The sequence below is a fragment of the Tachypleus tridentatus genome, chromosome 4 (genome assembly GCF_004210375.1).
Source record: "Tachypleus tridentatus isolate NWPU-2018 chromosome 4, ASM421037v1, whole genome shotgun sequence".
Taxonomy (NCBI): Eukaryota; Metazoa; Arthropoda; class Merostomata; order Xiphosura; family Limulidae; genus Tachypleus; species Tachypleus tridentatus.
Genome location: NC_134828.1, coordinates 65,320,760 through 65,326,838, shown reverse-complemented (window position 1 = coordinate 65,326,838; position 6,079 = coordinate 65,320,760). Strand labels below are relative to the sequence as shown.

Genomic DNA, 6,079 nt, shown 5'->3' with positions numbered 1-6,079 from the left:
TCACAGATTTCACTTAAAGCAAACAGTATGGGTCCACTTACTGGAGTAAGATAGATACGAAGTTGTGAAGTACGTGTCTGTTTCTCTCTCTGCTCTCTTGCTGATTCGTCTGAAATAAAAGTCGAATTATGGAAGGAACACGAGAGCTATTTTCACCCACAAGCTAAGCGGTGAGTGTCTAAGTGCTTTTTCTGTTAAAAATCAGGTTTCGATACCCAAGGTGGGCAGATGATGCATTGTGTATCTTTGTATTTAACAACAAAACAAACAAGATTATTTTTACTTTAAAATGTCAGCAAAAATACAGTCCCAAACAAAACAATCAAGCGAGTGTTTTAGCTGAAACATTGTTTTGTCAATTTTTTTTTCTTTTCGAGTGTGTCGGTTTTTAAAGGACAGATGGCGAAGTATACAAATGGCGCGAATTAAAGTGTTACTGTTAGAAGTTGGTATTAGAATGTTATTATACATGTGGTTGAGTTAGTAGGACTTGATTTATTATAAATTTTAGAAAAACTTACATTTCAAAAACAAAAGTGTGCTGTGTTGCAAATAACGATACTTTTGCTCTTGTTTGTTATGAAGCTCTAAGATATATCTACTCGTAGCAGAACTGATTAAATCTAATATAAATTTCCTGGAACCAAACCTAACGTTCTGTACAACTACAAATGCTACAATGGATACACATATTTTGATACTGTGTAAAGGTAAGAAAGTAAAAGTTATTTATCTTATTATTTAATTATGTGAGATGAATTAAATAGATTCAAAGACGTAAGAGGAAAAAGATGAAACTTAAAAGTACAGAACTGTATTTTAATTAAAGTTTTACTATCCATACCAGCCATCTTGAGAATACATTTTCACTTCAGGTGGATTTCTCGTCATCATGAAAAGCTGAGAAAGATAATTCCTATAAGAAAATAAGTTCATTAAACTCGAAGTACAAGTTAAACAGCGATTAGCCTAACGTAATGTTTTCAATATACCAAGGTTATATTTCTAGTGTTTAGTATTAGAACTGTCATTGACAGTGTCAGCAGCAAGCATACTAATTATAAGGTGTATTTAATTATAATAGCGCATTACAGCCGACATGGTTCTGCAAATAGAAAACACGGCCTTAATACCCCTTCTGACAGCACTGCTGTTTGTACCAGTAATAGCATTACTAATGTTATTCATTTATTGTTGCTGTAGAAATTAACTTTGGTAGTGAAATATTCTAGAAATATGTAACTACCTGTAAAGGTTAAATGGTTCATATTGCTTACTGTGTTATTACTATTGTCTGCATGTTTTCTGTTTAAGATGATACATAGTGTTCTTTTAGTTAGTTTAGTTTGAAATTTCATACAAAGCCACACAAGGCCACTTGTAATAATCGTCCATAATGTTTAAGTAATAGACTAGAGAGAATGTAGTTTGTCGACACTACCAACTCTTTTGCTACTGTTTACAAATGAGTAGTGGGATTAAGTGTTGCATATAATGTTCCATGGTTGTAAGAGTGAGCATGTTGAAGGATGAGAAATGGCACCTCAACTCTCAGTTGCAAACTGAGTGACCTAATTACTGGACCAATTATTGTAGAAATGACAATACAGGTGTAGCAGTAGCTCCCATTTGCTAAGATGAAGTTCATACCATGGAGCATTTATTAGTTCATAATTGAAAAAAAAAACAACAACAAAGTCTTTAAAATTACACTATAGTAAATATATAATCAATTTGCAAGTTTCTATTATATGTGTTATTTTATTTATGTATTTTAATGAAGAAATAGTATTGTTTTGGGTAAATATTTTTATCGCATATAATTTGATTTAAAATTTTCCTCCTCTAAATTTTAGCATTGTTGATGAGCACTACTTTTAACAAATAGTAACAGACTACAAAAATAATAGCACCATCAATAACCTTCAGACATTTTCAGATTAACTGATACCCAGATTTTGACAAGATATTTAAGTTACCAAACACTAAGTGTAAGTAATAAAATGTACCATCAGATGGTGCATTCTTTATAAACATTCTTCATAGCCATCTTTACACTGACAGTTCATTGATAAAATGTGCTAATCTTTGACCAATGACTTAGCATCACAGGGTAGTAAATCAACCAATTACAAATTATCCTCATAATTGTGAATACTTTATAAGGTGATAATAGACATAACATTGTAAACAAATAATCAAATCAAAACAAACACTCTTGAGAATGTTTCTTTGAGAAATAACCAGAAAATAAATGAATTTGTTATTGAAATAAAAATGTTATTTTCTACAGTACAGTTGGAATCAACAGAAAATAGGTTGATTCACACAACAGTCTCTTTACAGTGATTACAGTTTACACATTTCTTGGTGTTATGTTTATTATGTGTGAAAAACATAATGATTAATGTCTATTGCTTGTCTTTTGCAAAATGAATTATAACTTGCTTTCAAAATTATTTTAAATTTATCAGTTGTGCTTTAACAACAATTTCATTATTTGCTTTGAATAGTTTACAAAATACAGCTTTTTTGATGAATAAAATATTTTATTAAACAAGTTACATGTTTTATATTTCTTGCTCAAAAAGGATCTCAGTTTAAGTTGTTTTCAGAGTGTATTTCATAAGCATTTAACTAAAAAAATCCTCATTGAAATATGTTGACTTCAAACACTTAATGAGTTACAGCTTTCTAATATTGTGCATTTTTTCTTCATAATTCTTGATTTAATAGGATTCCATTCTTAAGATATTACTTTATGTACTTGTAATATATAACAATAGTATGACAACAGAGGACTATTTGGTTGGTTTTACAAAGCTCTCCTTACATATCCACTTGTGAGAAAGTAAGACTGTAAACCCATCAATAAACTCTTGTAAAGTGCCAACCTTCACTATTGCCAGTAGTAACACACTCCTTGAGTCAGTCATCCTGTTATGTAAATAAAAATGTATTAACTGAAGCCAAGTCTGTTTTTCCAAATCCTAAACTTGTGTCCTCTATTTGTATTGTCTTCAGATGCTGTTATCCCATCGATCCACCAGAGATTTGCAACAGGTGGCACGCAGGCTGCATGGTTTTATGTGGCCTGCGAAAGTCAATTGAAACATAACCTACTTTTATAATATTTTTTTTGTAATGAAGAAATGAAAAATTCTTACTTGTGAGGTAAAAATGCATGAAAGCTCCAACTAGTATTCACTAATGAATTTTAAAATTTATTTTGTCAGCACCTATATGTTTATTATGCCTTATGCCTCTATAATTGATTAAGAGTAATATGTCACATTGATAGTATACCATCATTTGCTAGAATGGATATGTCATATACACCTCCCTTCTGCTAGACAAAGTGAGTATACCATCATTCCCCTGCTAGACAAAGTGGATTCACTGAGTTGTATACTCCCTCCCTTCTGCTAGACAAAGTGAACATAGTATACCATCATTCCCCCTGCTAGACAAAGTGGATTCACTGAGTTGTATACTCCCTCCCTTCTACTAGACAAAGTGAACATAGTATACCATCATTCCCCCTGCTAGACAAAGTGGATTCACTGAGTTATATACTCCCTCCTTTCTGCTAGACAAAGTGAACTTGCCCAGCTGGTGGCTGTTGCCAGTCTGTCTGTTTGCTGTTGTGGTGGTCGATATGTTGTAAATTATCACTGTTTAATTCCATGTTAAATATAAAAATGAACAAACTTTTTAAGAAACGTAAGATTAACAGTGAAAATAGTGTACCAGGAATGTTGGGAACTTGATTATTTAATTACAAACAATATTGGCAAGTTGTAGTGTTTGATTTGTATGCAAATTATATCAATGCCCAAAGAATTTAATGTGAAAAAACATTATTCAACTATGCACGAATAAAAGTATAAAAAAGTATGAAGGAAAACTCAAAGTTCAGATTGTGGATTTCAGCAAGAAATTAAAACAACAAACGAATATGTTTAGCAAGTTGTCAGAAAGCCAGACATCTACTTCATATGCTTCATACATCATTTCTCTTGACCTTGCAAGGGCAAAGAAACCTTTTATTGATAGCAGTTTAATAAAGAAATGTGCTGTTGAAATGGCAAAGGTGTTTTGGGATGCCAAAACTGCTGAGAAATTTTAATCAGTGCCACTTTCCAACCAAACCATACAAAGAAGGGTCACTGATATGGGAGAACAATTAGAAAACTCGCTTGTTGGACTGGGAAAAAAAGTACTTATTTCTCTCTGTCTTGACGAAAGTACTGATGAAGCAGATGTTAGTCAGCTGTTAATATTTGTATGTGTTGTTGAAGATATTTCAAAGAAAGAGGTATTATTGAATGTATGAGCTCTTCATGGGGCCGCAAAAGGAAAGGATATCTTCAAGGCAGTGAAAAATTCAGTTGATAAAATCGGAGGTTTCAATAAGTGTTCAGCAATAGTGACAGATGGCACACCTGCAAAGATTGGAAAAAATTAGGCTTTGTTGGTTTTTTTAAGGAAAATTAAGTAACTTGCCCAACATTTCATTGTGTTATTCATCAAGGAGCTTTGTGGTGGAAATCAGTGAATCAAAACAAAGTTTTAAATTTGTTAAAGTTATTTACCTGATAAGAGGAGGAAACAAAGCTTTTTTACATTGGCAGCTAAAGCAATTCTTGGAGGATATGGAAGCAGCATATATTGACTTTAAAACCAAGTAAGGTGGCTCAGTGCCCGAAAGTGTTGTGAACAATATTTTGGAATAAGGAAAGAAATCCCTGTATTCCTCAATCAATTTGTTTCATCAGATACAACACAATTGGAAGAAGAGCTCAAAAGTAAGGATTTTCTGATACAACTGGCTTTTCTCATAGACATCACCACTCACCTTAACGATCTCAACCTAAAGCTCGAGGGGCAGAACTAGATGATATCAGATTTAATGGGAAACATAAATGGGTTTCAAAAGAAGTTAAGAATTTTCAAAGTTTACTTAGAAAACAATGACTTGGGCCACTTTCTGAGTTGTCAGTAATTAATAGAACAGTTCAAAGATGATGAGTCACTTGATTTTTTAGAATTTTGTGTAAATTTTGAAGATATTATTGATGTGTTTAATGCAAGATTCGAAGAATTTGAAATTATAAAAAGCAGGATAGAGCTGTTCAATAATCCTCTTTGTGTTAACAGAAAATCAACAAGCTGATGTTCAACTTGAATTATGTGATTTGCAAGCTGATCCCTTTCTGCAAACCAGACAAGAAGAAGGACCAGATTTCTTTAAACTACTTTCAAAAAATCTATTTTCAAATCTGTGTACTTTGGACAGAAAATTACATCAATGTTTGGTAGCACATATATATATGTGAAAGTGTGTTCTCCACTATGAAATTCATTAAGAACCACAACAGATGTCGCCTCACAGATTCTTCTCTACTTCACCTCCTAAGACTAGCAATGACAGAACTCCATGTCAACAAACCTGCTTTGGTCAGTGTTGCTGAGCGACCTCATAGTTCACATTGAAACTTTTATGTACTTAGTTTATTAAATATCATAGATATGTTTGCTATTCTAATTTCTTTTATATGCAGCATTTTTTCAATAAAATTATTCATTACATAATTGAACATGTTTAAGTTATATTTTCCTTTTATTTTCACAATGAAATACATCTTTTTTTGAAAATATGTCCATCCAAATATCATGTAACATAAAGTAAGTCCCATTCAGATTAACTCCTTCCCCAATCATAACTCATTTTACTATGTTGAAAGGACATAAATTAACCCTACCATGGATCTATTACTCTTTATTTTGCATTATGTAATACACTAACAAGCCCTAATTTGACAAAAATATAATGCCGCCCACCACTAGACTTGTGACTGTAGTTGTGGCCCTCGGGCACTCTTACGTTGGAAACCCCTTGCACTAGGTAATTTTGCTTATTTTAGTACTATTATCTCTTAACTCCCAACCTTCCTTATAAAACTTAATTATTAAATCCACCTCCAAATGTTCAACAGCTCTTTTTCTTAAACTTCTGTAGAATTGCATTATAGATGACAGATTCTTCCCCACATTCACCACCCTATTGAAAGAAAAA

At 32.4% G+C, this 6,079-nt stretch overlaps 1 long non-coding RNA gene across 1 annotated transcript; it reads left to right on the top strand.

Moving 5' to 3' along the window:
• Positions 1-393: 393 nt before the first annotated feature.
• On the top strand, positions 394-5,600 carry LOC143249317 (uncharacterized). The gene is made up of 2 exons (XR_013027719.1): positions 394-710; positions 5,161-5,600. It is a non-coding gene; the product is annotated as an uncharacterized LOC143249317 (long non-coding RNA).
• The last annotated feature ends 479 nt before the right edge of the window (positions 5,601-6,079 follow it).